The sequence below is a fragment of the Crotalus tigris genome, unplaced genomic scaffold (genome assembly GCF_016545835.1).
Source record: "Crotalus tigris isolate CLP2741 ecotype Arizona unplaced genomic scaffold, ASM1654583v1 scf7180000018825.4774228, whole genome shotgun sequence".
NCBI lineage: Eukaryota > Metazoa > Chordata > Lepidosauria > Squamata > Viperidae > Crotalus > Crotalus tigris.
Window position 1 is genome coordinate 4121010 of NW_024097215.1, and position 26745 is coordinate 4147754.

Sequence of the window (26745 nt, forward strand, 5' to 3'; positions counted from 1 at the left end):
CAGGTGGAGCTTTCACTGCATCTTGTGGTCCCCATCATTTTGACTTTTTTTCTTTTTCTTTTTGCCATTCATTGCCAATACCTCTGACTTGTCCCAAACTGTGGGGAATGAAACAAGTTGCATGAGACTGCAGGGATTGTTCTGTCTTGCATTTTTTTTTTTTACCAGATCAAAATTGCCCTGTCAGCTCTGAGTTGTCGATTGCTTATTGCAGAGAACTTTCGGATTCTCCAATGCTGCATATCATAGAAGATGGACGAGAAAGCAATTACATTGTAAACAAATAGCTGGAACATTTTAGAATAAGTTATTATTTGGGAAGGGGGAAATGGGACTTTAAGTAATGAGATGGGTTTTTTTGTGTTTCTTTTGGCAGTCAGAACGACTGCTTGGGAAGTGACCCTTTGACCCCGAAGGTCCTTTCCCTTGAGATGATAAGCAATTTGGCTTGAAATCATTAGGAAAAATGTCCAACTCTGTCAAGGAACACCTGCCAACAATTATAACCTATTTCTGTTCAATTCTTCTCCCTCTAGCTCTTTCTTCATTTTTTTTTTTTTAAAAAAAAAAACTGACTCTCATCCTTAAAGCTGAAAGATGTCTTGGACACCACACGCCATTTTATTTAACAAGTAATACTAAATCTTTTAATAATTCTATATCTATTATGCCAGCCCTCCGCCACCTGGATGACCTCCAGTGTATTGACTTCAAGTTATAGGAATTCCCCATCCAGCCCAATAACTGCTAGAACTGAGGCATCTGGAGAGTACTAATGATAAGAAAGGCTGATTTACTAGCTCAGTGATAGAAGACATTCCCAGATACTTTGAGATGACTACTCCCAGGGTTGAAAACATGGTCAATAGCTTTGCTGGCTGGAATCTTTGGGAGAAGTCCCAGCAATTCCAGAGAGTACTAGCGTGGAGAAAGTAGGCTATGGATCCTGGCAGAAGTCCATCTATCATATTATAACCTAAGCTGCATTACTATGATGTTTTACAATTTTATCAGTACCTGGTTCTTAAAACTAAGGTCAGCGGTGGGATTCAGCCAGTTCACATCACTTCGGCAGAACCGGTAACTAATTTTTTGTTGCCCAGGCCCAGAATGGACTTCCAGAAGCAGCATCCACACAGAGAACCGGTTGTTCCCATATTTGAATCCCACCACTGGCTAAGGTCTCATGAACATCTTCTAACTATCTACATGAAGCTGAAGGAAGGAAGGAAGGAAGGAAGGAAGGAAGGAAGGAAGGAAGGAAGGAAGGAAGGAAGGAAGGAAGGAAGGAAGGAAGGAAGGAAGGAAGGGGGAGAGGGAGGGAGGACTCATATAAATAGTTCCATTAAGCAGTAATTTGCAAATCTAGTATTTGGGTTTGTGGAGGAAGGCAGCTGGGGAACAGGTAAGAATAGGATTTCTCCTCAGCAGGGAAGCCATAACAGGAACAGGACAAATCCAGGAAGAGATATCACCAGGAGAAAGTTTCTGGTGTCTGGCCTCACTTTGGAAGCTTTTCAGCTCTTTCAGATGCACGTGAATATTGGCATGGCTTATTTCAAATCTTCTCTCCTCAATCTGAAAAGGATGTGGGAGGAGCTTACTTTCTGAGAGCATTGCTTGGGATGGAGGTTGAGCTCGGATAGCAACCAAAGCTAAATCTTTCGGATTCTCCAATGCTGCATATCATAAAGCAGGGGTCTTCAAACTTGGCCCTTTTATGACTCGTGGACTTCAATTCCCAGAATTCCTCAGCCAGGCACGCTGGCTGAGGAATTCTGAGTGTTGAAGTCCACAAGTCATAAAAGGGCCAAGTTTGAAGATCCCTGTCATAAAGCATAGGTGAGAAAGCAATTATATTGTAAACCAGTGTTTCTCAACCTTGAACCACCTGAAGATGGGTGGCAAGACAGACTGGGGAGTTCTGGGAGTTGTAATCCACCCATTTTCAAATGGCCAAGGTTGAGAAACCCTTTTGTAAGCAAATGGCATGGAAAAGTTTGGAATATGGTTCCACAATGTAAGCCAAACCATTTTAGAAGGGCCAGAAAACCACGCTCCTTCTCTGAGATGGCACCCAAACACTCTTCTTCTTGGAAAGAAAGTTCAGAAACAAAATTCCCTTTCACCAAATGGAAGGAGAACAGGTGAGGAACAAATAATAATGATGATGATGATGATGATGATAATAATAATAATAATAATAATAATAATAATAATAATAATAATGGTAAGGACTCGATAGGTAGACAAAATGCCAAATCCAGTCTGAACATCTGGCTGACTGTGCGATGATCCATAATAATAATAATAATAATAATAATAATAATAATGCAGAATTTCTTCAGATTTTTTTTTTAAATCTAAAAAATATCACCGCTAATAATTTACCACCAATAAATTCAGAAGGAATACCATTAGAAAAAGTTGAAAGGATCACACATCTTGGTTCTAATTTACATGAAAGCTGGGACATGACCACTGAAGTAAAGACTAGGATAGAGAAAGCTCAAACAGCATTCTTCAAAATGAAAAAGGTCTTCTGCAATCACGACATAAGCCTATTTCAAAATCTAAAGGACTGGTTTGGACAAAACTCAGCAGCACTTTTTCGTGTGGCTGCTGATAAAAACAGGATCGCCAACATGATCGCCAATGTCCAATAACGGATATGGCACAAGAAGAAGAAGAAATATCACAGATTCAAGCATAGATTTGGGGTGTTGGGGGGGCAGGGGCTATGGAGAAGAAGAAGAAATTGTCAAGTCCCTTGCTTCCACTTGATAAATCAGCATCAACTAGAAAAGAAGGCCTCTTGAGGAAACATTGCTGCTATTTCCAAGGCAGATGGCATAAGCTCCAGTCTTTGAGGAGAAGAAGCCTATTCAGTTCTGCTTTTGAAAGCTGCTTCCAAAAAGAAGATCTGTGTCTCCGTCTCCTTCCTTATCCCATGTTCCTCCACACTGGATTTTATAAGGAGCTCCCTGTGGTTGGCAGCTCCTTGTAATTGAAACCAAATGCACGTGTCTCTTTTTGTGAACAAACATGGCACAAAAGAAAAAGAAAATGTTTTCTGTTGGCTGCCAAGGATTTAAGTGCCTACAGGTGTCTGAGGAATGCTAATGGCTGGAAAAAAATGGAAGGGGGGGGGAGGAAAAATGGCAGGGGGGCACAAGTCCTCCATCTGCATTTGGTTCCCATTAAAGTCCCCTTTCACTGCTCTCCATGTGCCTCCAGCCTCTTCCTGAACCCTCCAGCAAAGGTGGCTTTCATGAGCCGGTTGCTTTGTCCCCTCTCTCTGTGTCCCCCAGTGAGCTGGGCATGGTTAACCAAGAGCAGATGTGAAGGGAGCAGAGAACCGGTGGCTTCACCCTGGCCAAGGCTTACGGAGCCCAATGGATTCTCTCCCTCGAATCCCAGAACTCAGAAAACCATGGTGGAGCTTGGTGACCTTGGCATCTGAAGTCATGGGGCTGAAAAGTGGGTATCTTGGCTAAAAAGAGTTGTGGTGGCACAATGGTTAGAATGCAGCACTGCAGGCTACTTCTGCTGACTGCCAGCTGCCAGCAGTTCAACAGTTCGATTCTCACCAGGTCAAGGTTGACTTAGCCTTCCATCCTTCCGAGGTCAGTAAAATGAAGACCCAGATTCTTGGGGGCAATATGCTGACTCTGTAAACCACTTAGAGAGGGCTTTAAAGCACTGTGAAGCGGTATATAAGTCTAAGCGCTATTGCTATTGCTATGAGCTTTCCCAGTTGATGACTATTGAACCAGGGCAAGGTGGTGGCTGAGTTGGAGACCAGCTTCAGGTAATGCTTTACTGATAAACACAATATTAACAAGAAGAAAGCCAGTTTAGTATAGTGCAGAGGTGTCCAACTTTAAGACTTGTGGACTTCAGTTTCTTTTTTAAGACTTGTAGATTTCAACTTTCAGAATTCAGAATGGCTGGCTGGGAAATTCTGAGAGTTGAAACTCAGAGGTCTTAATGTTGCCAAGTTTGGACACCACTTGTATAGTGGTTAAAGGCACTGGCCTAGAAACCGGGAGATGGTGAATTCTAGTCCTGCCTTCGACTTGAAGCCAGGTGGAGGATTTGGGGTGAATCCCTCTTTGTTAGCTCCAGAAAGAAAGCAAAGGCAAACATTTCTGAAAATCTTGCCAAAAAAAACCTCTGGTAGGCCAAGAGTCAAGACTGATTTGAAGACAAAAAAAACCTATTAAAAGCAGCACACAGACATTTTTATAAAGAAAATAAATAAACACTATCCCCATATACATATCTGGCATACAGCCTATTAATTACTAACGCTGAAGGGGAGGAATTGTATAAGTTGCTGGCTTTATTTTATATTAATATTAATCTTACTATATGTTGATTGTGACTGACCTCTTTTTAATCCTAGCCTTCAACCCTGCTGTAGTCAAGGTTAAACATCTCTGTTTAATTTATATGGCAATCCTAGATGGCTTTTGGATCTATTTTGGATGTTTATCCCAGACGTTTGTTAATTTATGTTGATTTATTGTTTTCTTTAACATTCGTTTTGCTTTTGTACCTTGAGGATATTTTTAAAAGAAAGTTTGCCATTTTTTTTCTCTGTGACTCTCAAGGGGGAGGGTTGTGTGGAGGCGGAAAAAGGAATCACATGGAAACTGCCTTTCCAGAATTTTTCATTTTCCACCCCAGACTTGCAGGAAAAGGTTATTCATTTTCTTTGAACCCAACATGACATTTTTTTAAAAAAAAAAACCAAAAAACGACATGTGTCTTTGATACACATTCAGGATGCACAAACTTTCCTTTTTCCTTACCAAATCTTTATAGGTTTCAGTAAGAATACACACTGTTTTGATTGATTTGTTTCTGTCTGCTTGAGTCAGTCATTTTAAGTTTTGGGAAAATTTTGTCCATAATTATCGTCACAATGGTTCATTCCTAAGCCACTGCTGATGAAGGTTGAAACTTCTGTTCCCTTCCTAGGGTGGTTCAGACACACACTGCCTGGCCTCTGGGCTCATGTAAGCACATAATTAAAACAAGACAATGGTTAATTAACCCACAGAATTGTGCTTGAAGACCACAAAGGCGGAAAAACAGGGTGAATCAGAAGACCCATTGTAGGATTTAAAGTCATTAAAATGTAACACCTGCCAAGGAATCTGGTTTGTGTTGATGTGAGAGGAAAGTCTGTTGCAGATGTCAGAAAAGAAGGAAGAGAGCTAATTTTAGTTCCTAAAAAGGAGAGGGAAATTGACCCAGGGTTATAAATTATGGTTTATTTTTTATGTCAACTTTCAGTTCAAACCAAACCCCCAGATGGTTCATGAAGGTTCCTACAAATTCAACATTAGGACAACAGGAACTCAAGGTTCGTATTTGAAACCTGCAATCTCTCAATTTGTTCCAGCCTTAAGAGAGAAAAAAAATATGTAACTTCAACATAGCCTTCTAAAAGCTTGTTTAAAAGTCAAAGCTGGTAGTATTCACTTTCCCAACGCATTCTCCAAACAAATCTTGTGTGGTAGGTTAAAATGACCAGCTATGGAGCAAAATTAGTTATACGGCAAAATTCCTTTCTCAGCAGCAACTTTAGGCCAGCATGTACTAAGGTGGGTTGGGTCATAAAGACCCAGATAAGAGAAAGCTGCAATCCTACCTTTTCAGAAATACTGTTGATTTACCATCATGAAACTATGCTTAATGAGAGTGTATCTAAACTGGTTATAAGGGGGCATGATGGCTCAACTGTTAAAGATGCTGACCTTATCAGCTGGAACGCTGATAGCCTGGGTTTGAGACCCGAGTCTTGCATGACAAGAGTGAGCTCCCATTCCTTGCTTCAGCTCCTGCCCAACTAGCAGTTCAAAAGCATGCAAATGCGAGTAGATAAATAGGTACCACTTCGGTGGGAAAGTAACAGCATTTCCTGTACCTTGGTGTATAGCCACAAGACCATGGAAATTGTCTTCGGACAACATTGGCTCCCTTGGCCAACAAACGGAGATGAAGAGTTTAATGAAGAGAAGGATGAGGGGGGACATGATAGCAGTGTTCCAATATCTCAGGGGCTGCCCCAAAGAAGAGGGAGTCAAGCTATTCTCCAAAGCACATGAAGGCAGGACAAGAAGCAACGGATGGAAACTAATCAAGGAGAGAAGCAACCAAGTACTAAGGAGAAACTTCCTGACAGTTAGAACAATTAACCAATGGAATAACCTGCCTCCAGAAGTGGTGAATGCTCCAACACTGGGAAGTTTTTAAGAAGAGACTGGACAGCCATTTGTTCGAAATGGTATAGGGTTTCCTGCCTGAGCAGGGGGTTGGACTAGATGACCTCCAAGATCCCTTCCAACTTTATTACTATTACTATTACTACTACTACTACTGTTACTATTATTATTATTATTATTATTATTATTATTATTATTATTATTATTATTATTATTGATCATCGCACAGTCAGCCAGATGTTCAGACTGGATTTGGCATTTTGTCTACCTATCGTGTCCTTACCCAGGACCTGGGATAGGCAGATGTGGATGTTTGATGGTATTACAGGTATCGTCGCAGGATGGAAGCAGTTCCTAGTAAGACCGCCTTTTGCAATTGACTAATAGCAAATTTGTCAATGCCAATGGTGTTCAAGTGGTGCTCCAGTTGTTTTGGGATTGCACCCAAGGCGCCTATGACTATTGGTACTACCTTTGCTTGCTTTTGCCACAGTCTTTCTATTTCTATTTGTAGTTTATTATTATTATTATTATTATTAAGATGAGCATTGTGCCTTAGCATCAAACATGATTGAAAGGAAAACCTTTACCTTTTTTTATACTGATTATACCAACAGCAGGATAAGTTTTAAAAAACTCCCAGTCTACTATTAGAATCTTTTCTATGCAGTTTTACAATTTTGTTCATGATTGGAATGGGTGCCTTTCTGTTTTACCTTAATAGGCAAAAGCTGGTTTTGACCTTTCAACCTACATAGTGGGGTGCTAATGTATCCTCAGGGCCAGTTCTTCTTCTGTCTCCCACAAATGAGAATGTCTAAATTAAAACTCTGTCGCTATAATCATGGCTACATCAGGAGGCCATTCAAGAATCTCCGAGGTGAACGGCATTTGCTTCAGAAGAATTTCAGATATTTACTAGTTTCTCCAGGTGTATGGATTTGATTGAGCTGGCCCGAGAAAGATTTTTAATGGCGCAGCACAGATATGTTAGTAGTAGACGCCTCTCTCAGTGGGTCTAATTTTGTCTAAGAGTTACTATCAAGTTAAATGGAAGAAAGAAAATCCTTGCAAATGCTGCAGAAATGTGATTTGACTCTTATTACCAAGTATTTGGTTCCTAGGATCCCAGGATAAGGTGTTTGTGTGTACATGTGAATTCGGGGAAAAAAACCAAGAGGAATCTCTCTTTTCCTTTGAAATCTTGGCTTCATTTCCTTGGTTTCTTAGCAATCTAAAGTGCATACAAGTACTTTATTTAATTTTTTAAAAAACTATATTTTTAAACATTTTTAAGAAATGGAAAAGGAACCCGCAAAAAGAGGGAAAGGAGACCAAAAAAAGGAAAAATAAAAGACAAAACGATTATCTACAAGCTTCATAGAATTCAATTAAAATTCCTAACAATTCATATATTAAAACTACAAATCCAAGTAATATACGAATTTCAACAGCAGTAATCAGCAGAGTGAAAATAATAACATGAAATTAAGAATTACGACAATTTCTGTTGGAGCAAATAAAGGTTTTGTGTTAAGAGAAACCCAATTTTCAGTTGTGGTACAAATCCATATATAGAGTTACAATCCATGCAAGTATTTTAAAGAGAGGAGCAAGTCAGTTTGTAAAACCAGGGAATATAAAACAACCAGACTTTGCTCTCTGACCTCAGTAATGATTTGTTTATTGTTGGAACAGCAGTGTGGAGTATAAGAAAATTTTAGAGTGGTGCTAACTGCAAGAACTCCAGTAAATAGCACCATGTAAATGTTAGGCTCCCTATATCGAAGTTTGATGGTATCTAAAGAAAAATGTCAAAACCCCACGTGATAGACAGGATTGTGCAATGATGGAAGACATGGATATCTGTCCAGTATAGTCTCTCTATCTAGCTCATTCTTTTCAGAAAAAGATGCACAGATTGTAGTTTGCAGATCCAAAAACATGAGATCCCAATATTTTCCTTGTAAGCAAAGCAGTGGATTGACTTGCCTCCAGAGAACAACACTAGAGGTTTTTAAGAAGAGATTGGACAAGCCTTTGTATAGGGTAGGGGTAGGCAACCGTGGCTCTTTTATGACTTGTAGACTTCAGCTGGCTGGCTCAGGAATTCTGGGAGTTGAAGTCCACGAGTCATAAAATAGCCAAGGTTGTCTATCCCTGGTAAGCTTCCTGCTTGAGCAGGGCATTGGACTAGAAGACCTCCAAAGTCTTCTTCTGTTATTTTGTCATTTTGTTATATTCTTTCCGATTTACTTACTGTGCCATTGTCTTATTGTTCTCTGGCCTCAGCTTCTGCTATGAATGGAAAAGGTTTTGTTTGCATTTTGGCTCTATACAAGTCAGTGTCTTTCACATTTCCTTGCTGGTTAAACAAGTCGCAGGTTTCAGCCCCTATAAAAAAAATGGAGTGATACAATATCAGCAGCCTTCAAAAATGGGATTCCAGTATCTATTTCATTGCACGAGAACAGATCAAATATTGTAGATGTAATGAAAAGGGAACAAGAAACCTGCTGAATGAGTTTTGTTTCCTCCTCTTTGTCTTCTTTATCTTTCTTTTTTTTTCTTTTTTGTTTGTTTGTGTTAAATGGCTAAAGCAAACGTAATTTTGAACTTCCTAAAAAGTTTCCAGCTGTGTCTCTGGAACGGTATCCAAAGAAATCTCCCATTTGGGATGTCTTTGGTGTAGCAATGTTTAGACTGAATTATAATTACAGACAACATGGGGATGGGAACAAAGGAAAACTGAGGCCACAGAAAAGTCACCCTATATGAGCTCGGTTGTCCTTTGTGGAACATTGCCACGGGATGGACAGCTTGCAGGCTAAATGCAGCCTTCCCTCATTTTTGGTTTTGTTGAGATGGAGCTGAATTTCTCCTATAGCCTTTCACCATAGCAAGGCAGAATCTCCACTGAGTCATAACGAAGTCAGGCAGCCTATAAAACTAAATGACAATCCATAGGCCAAAAGACTTCATCAAGGCAGATTATGTGAGATCCACAAATCCCTAGCATAGCTTGGTAAGTCAACTCCTGCTTGGCATATAGGAACTATCCATGTTATATTTACATGGTAGACCTTGACTTACAACCATTCATTTAGTAACCATTTGGGGCTGAATTTTAGTCATAAGTCAAGGAATATCTGTATAAAAAAAAACCAAAAAAAGAAAAAAGGGAAAATCATAGTCCAACTGCCATCGTTCTAAGCCTAATAGGGCAGGATGGGAAGAAAATTAGATGCAAATGTGAATGTTTGTGAACTGCCGGCTTGTTCAGCAGCTGGTTTTGATATATTTCCCATCAAAGAACGACAACTATCAACACCTCTTTTTACAAAACCTCATCTTTGCTTTGGAAAGAAAGAAAGCATTGGTCACTTCCTTAATACAAGATGCCTTTGGGAGGAGTTGATACAACTGAGGCAGGCCCCAAAGTGGGAAGGAATCTGTCACAATGTTTTAAAATGTCACATTAAGTGAGTATTTCTTGCCCTCTTGTTCTCTGCTTCCCCCTAACTCCCTGAAGCTGTCAAAACAAGAGACCTGAATTTTTTTTTTTCATACAATCAGCTTCTCTGAAGACTGGTTTGCAATCAAGATCCACTTCTGAGTCAAGTCAAGAGTTGGAAGTGATTGTTCTAACTAGGCACGGCTTATAATGAGGAAACAGACACTGTTGGGGAGCCCAAGCTGGCCCTAAGTCCACATTAATGAGACTTCACATAGAGAAGTCTCTCTTTCAGGAAGCCCATGCTGGAATCCTGAAGCTATGGAGTCTGCTTATTAAGAGACAAAGGCAAAGAAATTGGGGGTTGGGAGAAGAAAGAGGAACAAGAAAAGAAGTCCACTTTGGTCCAAATTTTAGGTAACCATAGGGGGACAAGGAGTCTATATAAAATAAAGAACAATAGTTCAACTATTTTTTTTCCTCTCCATCTGGAAAGGAGTCTTTCCCAATGTCCAGCAATATTATTGATTTCCACTTCTTCCACCCTCACTGGTCAGTCTGAACTAATTACCATTTACCCAGATTTTATCCTTCTTAAAGCTCTACCAGTTTCAACTTAGATCCCAGTATAAATCTTGAAGAGCAGAGTTTTCCAATCATTTCAAATCAAGCTCATTAACAGGTCCCTGTTCTGTGGCACACAATTGTCTCTGACATCATCAATCACTCTAAATCTTTTGGCTGAACATTTAGAGGCATGCAGGAAACAGAGCTTTTTAATTGCTTCATCAGTGTTGGCTGGACTGAACGCTCAGCGAAATATACCCAAAGGGAAATAATTTCATTGTGCAACTGATTGCACACAATCCTTATCACACTACCTATCTCATGAGGTTGGTTGAACATGATGGTAGAAACACTTTGGGAGAAAGATGAGGAAAAAAGATGAGAAAGAGAGAGAGAGATGGCTGTTACAGCTAGTAACCTTTGTTACTAATATCTCCACATACTAGCCAAGCCGTTTAAACCCATATAAGCTGCCATCTTGCACCAATGAATGCCATCAATTGAAAATGCATGCCAATAAAGGAGAATATATGTAGCTCAAGGTTGAAATGAGGGTCCTTGGTGCTCTCTGAGCTTGGCTGTTTTCTTGCAGATGTTTCATTACTCAAACTAGGTAACATCGATGATGTTACCTAATTTGGGTAGTGAAACATCTGCAAGAAAACAACCAAGCTCAGACAGCACCAAGAACCCCTCATGAAAATGGTTTGAAGAAATACTGCCTTGTGTTTTCAAATATCTACACAGCTGACATTAAGGGCACAACTATCTAAGATTCTCTCCTTCAAATCTCAACCTATAACTCTAAAGCATGCTGGCTGAGGAATTCTGGGAGCTGAAGTCCACAAGTTATAAAAGGGCCAAGTTTGAAGACCCCTGCTCCAAAGTTTTGATTAGTAGGATCAAGCATAGCGTATAAAACTCATTATCATACGATTACATTGTATACCACTCAGAGCCCTACTCTGAGGGAGATAGGCAGTTAAGAATTACAAAATATAAAAATGACAATTTCTGTGGGATATTGGAAAACTATAACAATGGGTACACCCTAATGGTCTAGATGTATGGGCATCTGTAGGAGAAGGCGAGTGACCTCATGTGTGCAACTACAGCATTATGCCCCTGACATCATAGTTTCATGTATGATGATTGACAATTGATAAGGAGATAGATTGGCTAGACTGACAATTAATAAGGAGCAAGACTATCTGCTATGTTCCTTTAATATTTAGCTAACACTGTTATAACCAGTTGCTAGTTTATTCCAATATCCTGTTGCCTTGCAATAGCAGCCTGTCCCAAGTTGAGACTTTCTAGAAATTGATCTTCGTTCCCTATCAGTCCTTGTCCATTGGTCCAGCATGTTTAAAGGAGACCAAAACTGGGACAGCTGGCCTGATATACAAAGAAAGCTAGTGCGTAAGTAACATTAAAATAAACAGGTAGTTTATGGAAGGGCTGGAGCACCTGTTTTGCACCCAGGAAATCCCAGTTTCACTCTGACATCTCCAGACAGCTTCTAGGCTGACTGCTATCTTGAAATGAAGCTTCTCCTAATCCAGGTTGACAACGTTGCCTTAGTGACTTGATCTAAATGGAAGAATTTTCATAGGTTTCTAAGGATTAGCACAAAAACCACTCACATATTGTTCCAATTGAAAAGAGACAACAAGTCGCCCTAACATAAGAAGTTGGTGGTGGATAGAATATTAAGAGTTTATTGAATGTGTCAACTTCAGCCTTGTTCTAAAGGATGAAGAGTGAACTGGGAATAGAATGGTATTTATTCATTGCTTTAAATGAAATTAAATGTAGGGTCGTGGAAATGTATTCCCTCCAGCTGAACACCAAGCTTTGAATAGGAACCTTTTCAAAGCAGCATCCAGGACACTAGGAAGAGGGATCAAGATCTGTTTTAAATTCTACTCAAATGATTCTCACCTCTAGGGTGATATGCATGGATCTGCAATTCCCATTTTTTAAAGATAAGGATTTCTTTATGTATTGCACTGAGGAGAGAGGGAAGAGGAAGGGAGGGAGAGAGGGAGAGAGAAGGAGAGGGGGGAAAGAGAGAGGGAGAGGGAGGGAGAGAGAAAGAGAGAGAGAGAGAGAGAGAGAGAGAAAGAGAGAGAGTCTTATGTGGGGGGGGGAAGGTATTCTGTCAGCTTCAACCAATGAGTTCAGGGCTCATGATCTGGAGAGAACTTTTTTTCAGATACCAGAGAGCAGTAATCCCCAAGAACAGCTATAATTTTTTTAAAAAGGAAAAAGAAATTAAAAGGGTGTCTGGGATCTGCCGTCATTCTTAAATAGAGCTAGAAAGAACCCAGCTGTAGGATTTCTAATCTTCCTCGATTCCTTGTGCAGTTTTAGAGGAGACTTCATTTTACCCTCATTAGACATCAGTGTAGAGGGGGGGGGAAATCCACCAAGAATCTTGACTTGAAATAATCTTCTCCCCTGACCAGAGAGAAAGAAGAGAGAATGCTTCCTTCCAAAAGGCAAGCAATTCAATTCAAGAAAAGTGGTTTTTAAAAACCTGTAGAATTTCCTTTTTTCTTCATGTTGATTGAAGTACCAGATTGATCCATGTATTTATAAACAATGTGCAACAGATCAAGCCATGGTAGTTGATTTCCTTTAAATGTGATAGCACACAAACGTGTGTGCCAAAAATGTATTCCAATGCACAACTTCGCAGCATGATACCAATATATTTTACAATGATATAATTACCCAAGATTAATATATCTGCCTGACACTTTCTACCTACTGTACCGAAATATAATGGGCTCTTTAGTTTTTGTTTTTTTTTTTGACATTCATTCATTCCGTTCCTATTTTTTTCAATGCACTCGTTCCATTTTCCAGTCATGTTTGCTTGGCCACTGAGTTAATATAATCGGTGTGAAGTTGCCTCCATACTTACAATAAAACAGCATGAAAGTTTCAGGAAGTTTCAGATATTCTTTAATTTAGGTAGGAAGCCTGTTGAATTCAGAAGATTGGATAAATAGGGCTAGTTCTATTGCCCCTTTTAAGACATTCTGTATTACTGATATCCACTGATTGCGTGGGACTATCTGCAAAAAACTGCAATTTTAGTCTTTAAGATGGCACTGATTTTTTCAAGCCCTCTTCTGCTCATCCCATGAAAGAGTCAAATTTCAAGCAAACTATAAAATTCTAATCAACAGACCCAGTTTATTCTCTGTGCCTCCCTGGGGTAAATTGTATCCAGAAAGAGACCTGTTTGAATGAATGAACCTGTATATATCCATAACGTAGGTCAATAACAGAATAATAGAGTTGGAAGGTAGCTTGGAGATCTTCTAATCCAGCCCTCTGGTCAAACAAGAAACCCTATACCATTTCAGACAAATGGTGTCCAATATCTTCCTAAAAACCTCCAATGTTGGAAGCACCTGCAACTTTTGGAGGCAACATATTCCACTGATTAATTGTTCTCACTGTCAGGAAATTTCTCCTTAGTTTTAGGTTGGTTCTCTCCTTGATAAGCTTCCATCCATTGTGTCTTGTCCTGCCTCCAGCTGTTTTGCAGAATAGGTTGATCCCCTCTTCTTTGTGGCAGCCCCTGAGATATTTCTAGAAGGAACAATAATATTTTCTTTTCTTTCTTTCTTTTCTTAGTTTTATTCATTTATAACATAAAATGTGAAAATACAAAAGCAAATAATAGAGGACAGCAGTAGAAAAGGGAAAGCAAAAATGGTGTGAAGAAAGGGGGAGGAAGAAACACAAGGTATTGACTTCCAACTCTCTCTGTTGCAGTAAAATCAGACATTAAAATCAATTCTCAACTTTTTACATTTCTAGAACAATGATATTTTCTTGATTTGAGGTCATGGGTTCTATAGCAAGTAGAATTTCGGAATAGCGACATTCAGGTCAAAAAATAGATGAGATCAGTCAGTGAAGCAGCACAACATCTGCTCTGTTCCTGGAATGTCTAACAATGATACCACGTTCATTAGGTAGTAGCAAGAAAAGGAAAAGAAAATGAAAAGAGCAGCTACTGTTGCTATCTCTGCAATTCAAGTAAACCACAGAACATCAGTGTTTCATTACAGTCTCTGTACTCCTACACAAACAGCATCTGGGAAGCAAAGCATGAAGAATTGTAGTAAATAAAACCCCAAATTCAGTGTCTCTTCCAGTAAATACCACAGTTATGGCTCCAGGCTGACAACGTGGTAAGCTGCCTTCCCATCAAGGCAGAGCAAGAGGGCAGGATGAGGACAAACAGCGCAAGGCGTTGGAGGTGGAGATGAGTTCAGAGGCAGGAAATTTTGGGAGAGAGAAAGAGATTGGAAAACAAACAACAACAACAACAACAACCAACCCTCCCCTCCAATGCAGTTCAGTAGAAATTTCCCTGGCAAGTCAGCTGACTTTTTCAAAGAGTTTTGGGTTGCAATTTTCCTGTCATTTTTTATTTTCTGAAATGTTTGATGCAACCTATCCCACAAGCAGTCTTGGAAGTTAAGATCAACTGTGTGTTAATGTGCCCCTTTGATTTAAATAATAATAATAATAATGAGGTGAAAAGGGAGATGACTGTGAGCAAATTAGTGCTCTGCACACTCTCTGGCCTATCTAGCGTTGATAGAAATATTTTAGTAGAAGTTGACTGCCATATGTTAAGCAGAAATGGCTCTACAAGAACGTCTCCAGTATTATGAATCTATGGTTGTAGAACACATGGATGTCTGGTATCCTTAGAGCCCACCAATCCATCCAGGAATATGTCAGTCTTTTTTTCCTGAAATGTTAGCTCTACCAAAGATAAAGAAACACTCGCTCCTCCAGAAAAAAAAACCCAATGTGTAGACTACATTGTACTGACGGTTCACTAAAATACAAATTTACTTTTGCCATTTCAGTCCCAGAAATTTCAGCCTCAAAACTACAAAGTCCTCACCAACCTCTAAAGGTTCTATTCATGCTCTGTAAATATTTTTTTCACAACACCTGGTTCTTCTGAACACGGTCAAGGATGTGTTGGGAACCATGCTGCTTTTGTTTTGTTTTGGCACATTAGCATGGATGTGCCCAGAAGCACCTTCATTTCAGTTTATCTTCTGAGGAGGACATCAAGAGTCCAGTGGTCCTGAAAACAATTACTTGAGATGAACATTTGGTGCTGTCACAAAAGCCCACCAAAAGACAGAAGAACAAACGGGCTGCTGGCAGATTTGTATCTGAAAGGCTTAAACTGCTTGAGTGGTGAAAAGGGAGTCTTGGACACGGACATTAAGAGTACAAGGATCTGGAGGGAAATTGGAGCTTCCTCAGGTCAACCTTTTGGCTTTGGAAGAAGCCAGAGGTAAGAGGCCATTGAAACAGAATGGAAGGAAAAGTAGAAACCATGGTGAAAAAAAAAATACTGTTTTCTGTGAAGCTACTCTGCTAGCCAGAGAGCCCAGCAAGCCTCTGAAGATATGATACAGGTAGTCCTGAACATACATCCATTCATTTAGCAACTGTATGAAGTTACCACAGCACTGAGAAAACTGACTTAAACCAGTCCTCACAGTTACGATCATTGCAGCATCCCCATGATCACGTGATCAGAATTTGGGTGCTTGGCAACTGGCATGTGTTTATAAGGGTTGCTGCATCCCAGGCTCATGTGATCACCATTTAGAACTTTCTAAGCCCGCTTTTGTCAATCCAAGGCAGTGAAGCAAGCCGGATTCACTTAACAACTACATAATTCACTTAATTGCAGCAATTCACTTAACAACTGTGGCAAGAAAAAAGAGGTTTCTATCCATCCCACTTGATCCTACTGGAAGGGACATTCCAGGTCCTTTCAGTTAAAGAATGTCATCTAATAGGACGAAGGAAATGTCCCTTTTCTGTTACAGCACTTGTCCCCTAGTACACCATACCCCATGAGATTATATTGGCCCTGACCTTGCCAGCATCTCATACAGTGTTGAAGACTTGGATGTGCTCCAGAGACAGAAGGTCAGGAGGTGAGATGGCCTGTTGAGAGATGTTTGTTTCTGTTCGGTTTGATTTTGCCCTGTGCAACCACTGAAGGCCGAACTCTCTGTTGCTATTCTTTTTCCTATAGTTTTGGCATGTCATTGGGTGCCCCAATTCATATTTGCAAGATGGATGGCCATATGAATTGATGAAATAAATAAATAAGTCCAAAGCATAGTGAGAAAGAGAAGACAGATCGCATACACACAAAACCCCATGTGATTCCAGCAAGGTTCAAATTCCAATGGCACAGGAACGGTTCTAATTACACAAATGTGTTCAAGAAGAAGAGTTCCTTAGCTTCGTAGTCTGAAAATTGGCTCTTGCTTAACTAGTGGGTGAATAATAATGCTACCTATTACATGAGAACAAAGGAAACACGGAGACATGAACAGTGCCAAAGTACATTAATGTTATTTACAGAACGCTGTCACTGAAGGAGACTGTTGCATTCCATTGAAACCATACTTACTCTTTTGATGTTGGATTTCCAGCTGCGAAGAATTGCTTGAGCGTCTTGTTTCTGGTGAGCAGGTTGTGCCTTGTCATCAGCATGACTAATGATTGCACAGATATTACACCTCTCAGTTTTTATATCTACGAAGACAACATATGGCATGACTTTAGAGGCTGACATTTAACACGCATGAGAAGCAAAAGAGGGGAGAAGAAGCATAGTGGTCCATGATGTCTCTCTACCATGTTACACCTGAAAGTAAAACCACAGAGAGAGACAGCGAGAGAGAGAGAGAGAGAGAGAGAGAGAGAGAGAGAGAGAGAGAGAGAGAGAGCGTAAGTTACCTAGCAGAATATTCATCAGAGCATTCCAATTATTCCATGATCTCATTCGAGGTAATTAAAGCAACTATTCATTGGGCTCCAGACATTTGGGAAATTCTCCAGCTCATGTTGTTTGGCATATAAATCCACCAAAATGCACATATCAGAATAAATCAAATAGGAGTAGGAAAGATAGTTTGGCAGATATGTTCATACAGATGCAAAGGCACTGCATTATGAGTAAGGTCATGGCCGAAGAACCTGGCTTCAAGTGAATGCTGAATCCGTAAATTCAGAATAGCTTTCACTTAGGACCCATTCTCCTTTAACTGACCAACTTTGTTTTATGCTCGTTTCAAGATTAGGCATCATAGTCTGGGGGGGAATAATTTGCCATAGGGTGAAAGGGAGGAAATTACAGTAGCAAGAAGGTGGGAGCAAATGCAGAGAAAGTACTGGGGAAAGAGGGAAATGAAAGTAGGTGGGTCAGGATCACCTGACCTGAAGATGTTGCAAATGTAGTATATGAGAGCCGGTTGCCCACATAACAATCACGTGACCATGGGGGGTGGTACAACAGCCACAACTTTGAGGATGGGCCTTAAATACAGTACTTTTTTCCACCATTGTTGTAACTTTGAACCATTGTTAATCAAATGGTCATAAGTAGAGCAGCATCTGCGTATACATTGACATCATTCATCAGTAATATACCAGCATTCTAGTTCTCCCAAAAGTTACAGAATTTTTCCTGTAAACTACATAACATTGTCACACACGGAAGACTCCCATTTGCAGGTTATATTCTCTGCAAAGAAAACAATCAAATCCCCAAGATGGCAATGAGATGGAACAGACACACACACACCCATGCCAAATGACCAAGAGGATGCCCTTGAAATACATGGCAAAGAACATTCATGGAAGACTTAAAGATTCTAAACATCACATGGCAAGACATTGAAATGCTCGCCCAAGACCAGAAATGCTGGAGATCCCAACCCGATAAGCTACACAACTAATGCTAAAATATTTCTACTTCTATGTCTCTTGGTTTACATTGTGTAGCCTATTCATAATCATTTTCTAGAACTTGGAAGATACTTTCCATAGGAATATTGCTTGACTTGAGACAGTGCTACAATGAAATGGAAGGTTCTTTTATAGAGCCGTGATGCCACAATGGTTAGAATGCAGTATTGCAAACTAATTCTGCCCACTGCCAGGAGTTCAATCCTGACGGCTCAAGGTTGACTCAGCCTTCCATCCTTCTGAGGTCAGTAAAATGAGGACCCAGATTGTTGGGGGCAATAGGCTGACTTTCTAAACCACTTAGAGAGGGCTGTAAAGAATTATGAAGCGGTATATAAATCTAAGTACTATTGCTACTCTCTCTTCTTAGTGGGAACCAAAGTTCATGCCAGGTGAAATTGATCCAGAGATGCACAACCCACAAGAGAACTTGATAGAAGGAAAACTAAGGAGTTTGTGTTACATGTCCATACAAGGGAGTACTCTGGGAAATGAGGGGGAGAAGCAAAGTATAAAAGGAGCACAGGCAAAATTCAGACTAATTATCCTCAAGGCTATCATCTACAGTATGAGCTTTGGAAACAATGAAAGATCCTTAATCCAGAATGAAAAGCAAACACGACCTCAGCCATTGTCTCCCTGCTTCCCCTAATCAGGGCGAGAGGTCCTGCTCCTGTTTATAATTAAAAATCCCCAAAGACTCCAGTAATTGGTTCTCAAGAAAGGAGAAAGGAGGTGATGCCTCCTAGCCCTTTCCTCCCTCCTCTCACCCCTATGAGGAAGGATGAAAAGAGATTTGTTGTTTTCTACTTGGCACTCCTGCCTCTGCGAAAGTAACCTCCTGTTTCAATGCTGAGAAATCAGTCAAGCTAGAAGGAGCATTGAGATGCTTCATAAAGCATCAGCTGGGCAGTTGCAACCTGCTTGTGATCTGAAAATGCTCACTGGAGTTTGCAAAGCAAGAGACATTTCATCCCTCAGAAAGAACATCAAGCCGCAGCTGAACTTCATTGAAACGAAGGCAGAATTAATATAATATATAATAATATAATATAATAATATGTAATATAATAATAAAGTTGGAAGGGACCTTGGAGGTCATTGAGTGCAACCCCCTGCTCAGGCAGGTAACCCTAAATCATTTCAGACAAATGGCTGTCTAGTCTCTTCTTAAAAACTTCCAGTGTTGGAGCATTCACTGCTTCTGGAGGCAGGTTGTTCCACTGATTAACTGTTCTGTCAGGAAACTTCTCCTTAGTTCTAGGTTGCTTCTCTCTTTAGTTAGTTTCCATCCATTGCTTCTTGTGCTGCCTTCAGGCCCTTTGGAGAATAGCTTGACTCCCTCTTCTTTGTGGCAGCCCCTGAGATATTGGAACACTTCTATCATGTCCCCCCCTCGTCCTTCTCTTCTTTAATTGTGGCAGAAGACTCAAAGCTGCTAAGACCTGGAGAGGGGGAAACAGGTATACTGTATTCCCTGTTTCCCAGGTGATGGTACCTTCTGAAATGCAGGAGCTCATCAACCAAATAGCCCCAAATAGTTATTACTCAAGGGGAGTGCATAATTATATTGCTGAATCTAGCTGCCTATTTGTCAATTAATCCCATGTGAACTTGCCAATTAGATTTCAGAACTGTTGGTAGATCCCGCCCCCGTTCATTTTAAAAACATCCTGCATGCCACTTTGAGGTCTGTCACTTTTCCACCAAGCTGAAATTGCAAGAAAACAATCAAATAAATCAGGGACAAAGCAGGTCTTTTAAACTGGAAATCCTGAGCTTTAATAAATCAACAAACTGACCAAGGATCTTGCGGTCCACTGCTGATGTTTCTTGGCAGTTACGTGTTCATTAAACTCAGAAACAGCAATTAAAAAATCAGGCTGAGTGGACTCCCCTATCCCACTCTATAAACTTATTAATGTAGGCACTGACCTGATTCAAAAAGAGTGACCTAGTATGAGAATTCGGGGCTAGACGTAGAAATGAACATGGAAGTTGTTTGTGGTGAACCAAATTCATGGAATCTTCAGGGAAGAAATGTTCTATTTGATGACTAAAACTATCGGTCATGCTAGAAAGATTAAGCCAATTAGACTCCATATTAGACCGGGAGTCAAAACCAGGAACTTTGGAAGGCTGAAAGGTTTGCAGTGCTCAGTCAGTTTGTGTGTTTTGATGAATTGTTTTTAATCATCAACTCTGGCCACCGTTGCCAATTGCAGTGCCTCCTTCTTGGGAAAGGGCAAATGACAGGGTACATAAATGGGATTCTGAGTAAGGGTGTGTATATGTGTTTGAGTGAGTGAGAAAGAGACTCCTTTCCCATTACATACAAACAGCTAGAGCAACATCTGCATTTTGGTATGTGTCGATTCCTTAAAGAAATGTTTCTCAACCTCAGCAACTTTTACATGCGTGGATTTCAACTCCCACAGTTTCCCTTGTGGCTGGGGAATGCTTGGGGTTGAAGCCCATGCATCTTAAAGTTCCTGAGGTTGAAAACCTCTGCCTTAAACTAATGGCCTTATCATACTGACCAGCCACCTTAAGATAGAAATCTATAAATGTGAGAATAATAAAATAAATAACAAACATATTGTCATTGTTAAGGGTATTAATATTAATGTGACTATTAAAGCAGAAGCAATTATTTTTCAGGTTTGTAAGGACAAATTTGAGCTGCTTCTTTGAATAGCAAACAGATGTTATGTTCACAAGAGGTCCGGAAAACCTCTTCCCAATCATTTTGGAAGTTTACATGTATGCATGAATAAAATATCTGCATGTGCATGAATGAATGTGGTGGCAGTCCTGATATGGCCGCCTTTGGGTATATTAAAGTTATTAAACACAGCTTTGTAATATTGATGTATTCACTTTCCCTCATTTTAGCTGAGACAGGAAACAGAATGCAGTTGTTTGGTTAAAGTATAAGTAAGCATCTGGAGCTAAGTTTGTGATTTCGGTTAAACCAGTTGTATATCTGCTGAGATCGTCTTCTGGACCTCTAAATTCATAGGAAAGGTTTGAAACTGAGAAGCCAAACAAATCCTCTAGCCTTCCTTGTAAGAACAACTATGCTTCCAAACTCAGAGGAAACTTAGTCCTTTTATCTTTGCTTTTGCAGGAGCTGTCAGATTAAAAAAAGAAAAAGAAAAAAAACAATCCTTTGGTCTGGAAGAAATGCCAATTTACCTTGATACTTTATCCATAAGGGTGTACAATGTTGCCTGTGGTTTTGTTGTTGTTGTTGTTAATTGTGAAGTCGTGTCCGACCCATCGCGACCCCATGGACAATGTTCCTCCAGGTCTTCCTGTCCTCTACCATCTTCTGGAGTCCATTTAAATTCACACCTACTGCCTCAGTGACTCCATCCAGCCATCTCATTCTCTGTCGTCCCCTCCTTCTATTGCCCTCCATCTTTCCCAGCATTAGGCCCTTCTCCAGTGAGTCCTTCCTTCTCATTAGGTGGCCAAAGTATTTGAGTTTCAACTTCAGGATCTGGCCTTCTAAAGAGCAGTCGGGGTTGATCTCCTCTAGGACTGACCGGTTTGATCGCCTTGCAGTCCAAGGGACTCGCAGGAGTCTTCTTCCTGTGGTTAGGACTATGCAAAGATTTAAAAGAAGTTCTTTGCACCATCCAGGAGTTGAAATGCATAACTTTTCAAATTGCTAAAGCAACTATATGTTTTGCAAGATTCACATGGCTGCTTTAGAAGCGGTTTCCATTTTTCTTGAACAGATTTTAGGTTTTTGATATCAAATCAGTGGTTGTTGTTTTCCTGCTGTCATCTCAGTCTGCTTGAGGACTTCATCCCCCATGAAAAAATCTGGATATCCTGAAAGTTTGCACACTTTGTGACCTTTGAATTGTCCTAGTACAAGAAATATTGCTTCAAGACAGATTTAGAGAACAAACCCTATTTATCCTACCCTCTCCTTTCCCACAACACATTAAAAGTTTAAGAGAATCCAAGTGCTTTATTTTGAACTGAGTATCATCACTGTGAAGTCTTAAGTCACCCTTTTCTAAAACCACTGATCATTTACTGATCACCAAAAAGAGATAATATATCATCCAAAACATCAGTACTTATAATGAGAAGGGCACCGGGCAGAAATGATGAAGTACATGTCATGCATAACTCTATTTTGTTCATACTTGCATCCCAACATCATAGTTATGGCTGAGATAAAATTTCTTCACATCGACTTACGCATACTTCCCACAGAAGTCCATTGTGGCTTTTTGTTAACATTTCTAGCCCTGTCCCAGAATATCTCCAGTTTTGTAGCATTGGTTAGAAAAATAAGTAGTCTTCCAGCATTAGGGAGAGTATTATCCTGGAAGGCATTGCATTAGCCATGCCAAGTTAGGCCTGGCTGGAAGCTCCTCTATGTTTAGTGCCCTCCCCCTTCATAGTTGGAATCTGAAAACAAGCCAGAGTGTCTTTGGTTAGAGCTTCTTACTGCTGTCCAGGTGGTACACATGAAGAGGAAAAGAACCTCCACTCAAGACTTTCTTGTTAATTGGAATGAATAAAAATATTCAGCCACAATGGCTGTATTTTAACAGACTTTTCCTGTGATCAATTTCAACAGGAATAAGAGGAAAGGCAGCATAAATGTTGGATTTATGCATTGTTTCTGTCCTGTTTTCTCAACATATTGGCTAGCTAGAATTGGTACCACCTTGCATTTGTCTGTCAATCAGTAAATGACACAAACAAGAGGTCCTCAGTGCTCTCTGAGCTTGGTTGTTTTCTTGCAGACATTTCATCACCCCAAATAGGTAACATCATCATGATAATTTTACCAGGTTTGGGTAATGAAACATCTTCAGGAAAACAAGCAAGCTCAGAGAGCACCGAGGACCCCTCATTTCAACCCTGAGCTACAAATTTTTTCCTTCATTGGTAATGGTATAAGGCCCACACCCTATATTATTCTCCAGTTTTCAAGGTGGTTGGGTTAAACAGGTATCTTTGCCATCAGATTAAAAGAGATTGAGAAATAGCTTAAGCATGAATGAAAAGAGCACAGCAGACAACACAAATCTGCATGACTGTTCATTTAGAAATAATGGCAATCCCTTGCGTAGAACAGCAATACAAATTCTCTTCGAGTAAATGATGGTCATGCTCAGCCTGTTGTCCAAATATCAGCTGTTGATCAAATTAACTCTCATCCTCTCTATATTTATTATTTAATTTAAACTCAGGCAGGCTTTCAAATAGGGAATCAACCCATAAAATGATCAGCTTTATATAGGAACTAGATTTTCCCACTGCAGGCCCCTTTTCACCTCCTTTCAGCTTTAAAGGACCAGCATTTAAAACAGTGGGTTTCATTCCCAATGTTCGGTCCTTATATATATTCTTCCTTGCTTTCATTCATTCATTCATTTCTATTCTTTCCTCCAAAAATTCACAGGGGTATGCTGAGCGCCTCCAATTTGTCATTACAGACACAACCCAAAATTAACAGTACATTTGATTCTTGGCCTCTACAGACCTCATCCAACTATCACTCCCAAACTCTACACTTAAATACAGGGACACAATTAGCACTCATCTCCTTGCTGAGATAATCTATGAGTAAACACAAATGATAAGAAAAAGGCTGACTTTTAGATAGTTTAAAGAAAATGGCCATAAGCCACCATCAGGCTATCCAGCCAATCCTTTACACCTCTTCCAAATTGCAGACACATTACTGTATATGTCAAATTGGGTGAATCACAGGGTTTCAAGAAATCAACGTGGCCTTGGTTCAAAATTAGCATTATGTTTTGGATTTGTTGATCCTCATAGCTTTTCAACCCCACCCCAGTTTTGGAATAAAGTAGAACGAAATGCAAAGCAAGCAAGCAAGTAAACAGATAAATAAATAATGTGAAACAGATGGAGAGTAGTCTGAGTAAACGTTTGGTAGCAGCAGTCTGTTTTCTTTGAGTTTCCACCTCAAAGGCAATCATAAACTTTTGTCATACCCTCAGATGAATTCCTTGAAGACTTACAGAATTCTTCATAAATCAGCTTGTGACAAACCTCAGGCCATCTGATCTTTCCCTATTGCTAATCCTCTTCTGTTGGGGAAGATTTAGATCTCCAACAGCAAAGGCTGAGAGAATCATTTATGTGACAAGAAAACATTGCGTGTTCCAATGGGTGGTATATATTTAAAAAAAAACTTAAGTCATTCTTTTCTTTGCTTTCCCAGTTTGTTCTGGAGGAGGATAGCTATCGTTTTAGTGGAAATCATAGATTTTTGCCAATAACAATATCTTTAAAAACTCTCCATGGTGTTCTGTTCCCATTTTGCTTCAGTTTGAGGGCGGTAAAGACATATGGACTGCTAGATATAGGAAATCCATGCCTCATCAAAACAAAACATTTCACTAAAACAGGGAAGAGGAGAAGAATGCAGGGGTGTTAATTTATAGATGCAAATTTTGAAATAACAACTGCCAGTTAAATAGGGTAAGACAGATGGAGAACAGTCACTAAGTGCCCCAACTTCAAAGTCTTCCATTTTTAGCAATCTCCATAGGCTTGGACTTGTGTTGCAAACAGAAAAGGTCACTAACACAAGACTAGTCTACAGTTATCTAATCTAATTTATTGGAAGTTTATAAGCTAATTTTTATTTTTAAAAAGTTTGGAGCTGGAAGAAAGTATTGGCGTAATTACGGCAATGATATCAAATTTAACTGAATAAATAGGAATCCCATTTCTCTCTTTTATTATCTTATGCCTTGTTTTTCTGTTCCACTATATTCAGTCATCCCTAGCCACTGGATTAAAAATAGCTTTAGAGATTCAACTATCTAGGAAGAATCTTTGCCTGATCTTCACGTTTGAGAAAAGATTTGGGGACTCTTAGGATAGTGTTTCCCAACGTTGGCAACTTAAAAGAATTGTGGACTTCAGCTCCCAGAATTCCCTCCATCAGTGTAGAATTCTGGGAGTTGAAGTTTATACCTCTTCAAGTTGCCAAGGTTGAAAAACACTGCCTTATGGGATAATTATTTGTTTATTGCCAGTATCATCAATTCACACAACTTTACTGACTGGAAAAGTTTGTAGAACAAAAAGCAGCACATATCCAGGAAGCTGTCTTACTTTAAGCGTCAGTTTCAACTTTCTCTCTTTTTCTTGGGGGGAAAAAAAATCCCCTTGCTCCCTCCCAATTCTAAAATCCACCAGCATCTTTCCTTTGGTGTCCATGGTTATTCTAGTAATCTGGCAAGTCTCGAAAACTGAAGACAAAGCCAAGTTTGGTTCCCTCAGATGCTGAAACCTCAGACTGAGCCTTTGCCAGAATGGAAAAGAAAGCTCAGGAAGTGATGCACAAAATTAGCGATGCCTGCCAAGTCTCACTGGTGGAGTGTTATAATAATAATAATAGAGTTTGAAGGGACCTTGGAGGTCATCTAGTCCAACCCCCTGCTCAGGCAGGAAACACTAGACCATTTTGGACAAATGGCTGTCCAGTCTCTTCTTAAAAACTTCCAGTGTTGGAGCATTCACAGCTTCTGGAGGCAGGTTGTTCCACTGGTTAATTGTTCTAACTGTCAGGAAGTTTCTCCTTAGTTCTAGGTTGCTTCTCTCCTTGATTAGTTTCTACCCGTTGCTTCTTGTCCTTCCTTCAGGTACCTTGGAAAATAGCTTAACTTCCTCTTCTTTGTGGCAGCCCCTGAGATATTGGAACACTGCTATCATGTCCCCCTTCGTCCTTCTCTTCATTAAACTAGACATACCGAATTCCAGCAGCCTTTCCTTATATGTTTTAGCCTCCAGTCCCCTAATCATCTTTGTTGCTCTTCTCTGTACTCTTTCTAGAGTCTCAACATCTTGTGTTCAGGTTGCCTTGCATCCCTTTGGATCATCTTCTAGGTCAGACTAGGAAATGAGCCAATTTGGTACACTCATCCTTCCTCGGACACTCTTCCTCACTGCTCTTCTGCTTTTACTGTTCATTTTAATCACTCCTGCTTGCTCTGAGCACTGTTAACCCTGGTTCCTCTATCTTCAAAGAGAATGAAACAAGGCCGATGAGGCCTACAGGCCAGTCAGCAATGAATAATTGATTCCATCTTAGGGGACACAGCTATAGAAGTCATCTAATCACAGACCACATTTCCTCCTAAAGCTTTTCAGCTCATAAAACTGAAATATAGAGTGTTTGCAACTCAAACATGTGCCAAAGCCTTTCTTTTGACATTGTACTCATTCCTTCATTTCTAGGTACAGGGATTGGATTTTTTATTTTTATTTTTTTTAAAAGTATACAACACATGCATTTTAGAATAAAGGCCATTGCAATTTAGGTGTAAAACCAATAGCAAGAAATACAGCAAGAAAAAAAAAATTCTATAAAATCAAGCCATTACAGACATCAATATCAAGACTGACAATACAATATTCCTGCATCACGTGAGGCATTGTCCAATAATCAATGTGCCTTTATTGGCATCTTCTAAAAGTGTGGCTGGTTGGAAGTCAGACTGAACACATCTGGAGGGCACCAAGAGAGGGAAGACAGATGTCTCCTGGATCTGGAAACATTGAACAGGTAACATCTGGGACTTGCCTGTTCCTTCAATAATCTTGTAGCATTCCACGTATGTTTACTTATCCACAGAGATAAAA

General features: G+C 39.9%; 1 long non-coding RNA gene across 2 annotated transcripts in view; it reads right to left on the reverse strand.

Annotated features, from left to right (window-relative positions):
- Positions 1-8476: 8476 nt before the first annotated feature.
- The window catches only part of LOC120313967, a 35409-nt gene continuing 17140 nt past the window's right edge, over positions 8477-26745 (reverse strand). The window contains exons 2-3 of one of the 2 annotated variants that reach the window (XR_005558308.1): positions 16748-16872; positions 8477-8630 (exon numbers count right to left, since the gene is read on the reverse strand). This is a non-coding gene — a long non-coding RNA (uncharacterized LOC120313967). Of the gene's footprint in view, positions 8631-16747; positions 16985-26745 lie in introns of both variants that reach the window. The other variant, XR_005558307.1, reaches the window with a different exon arrangement.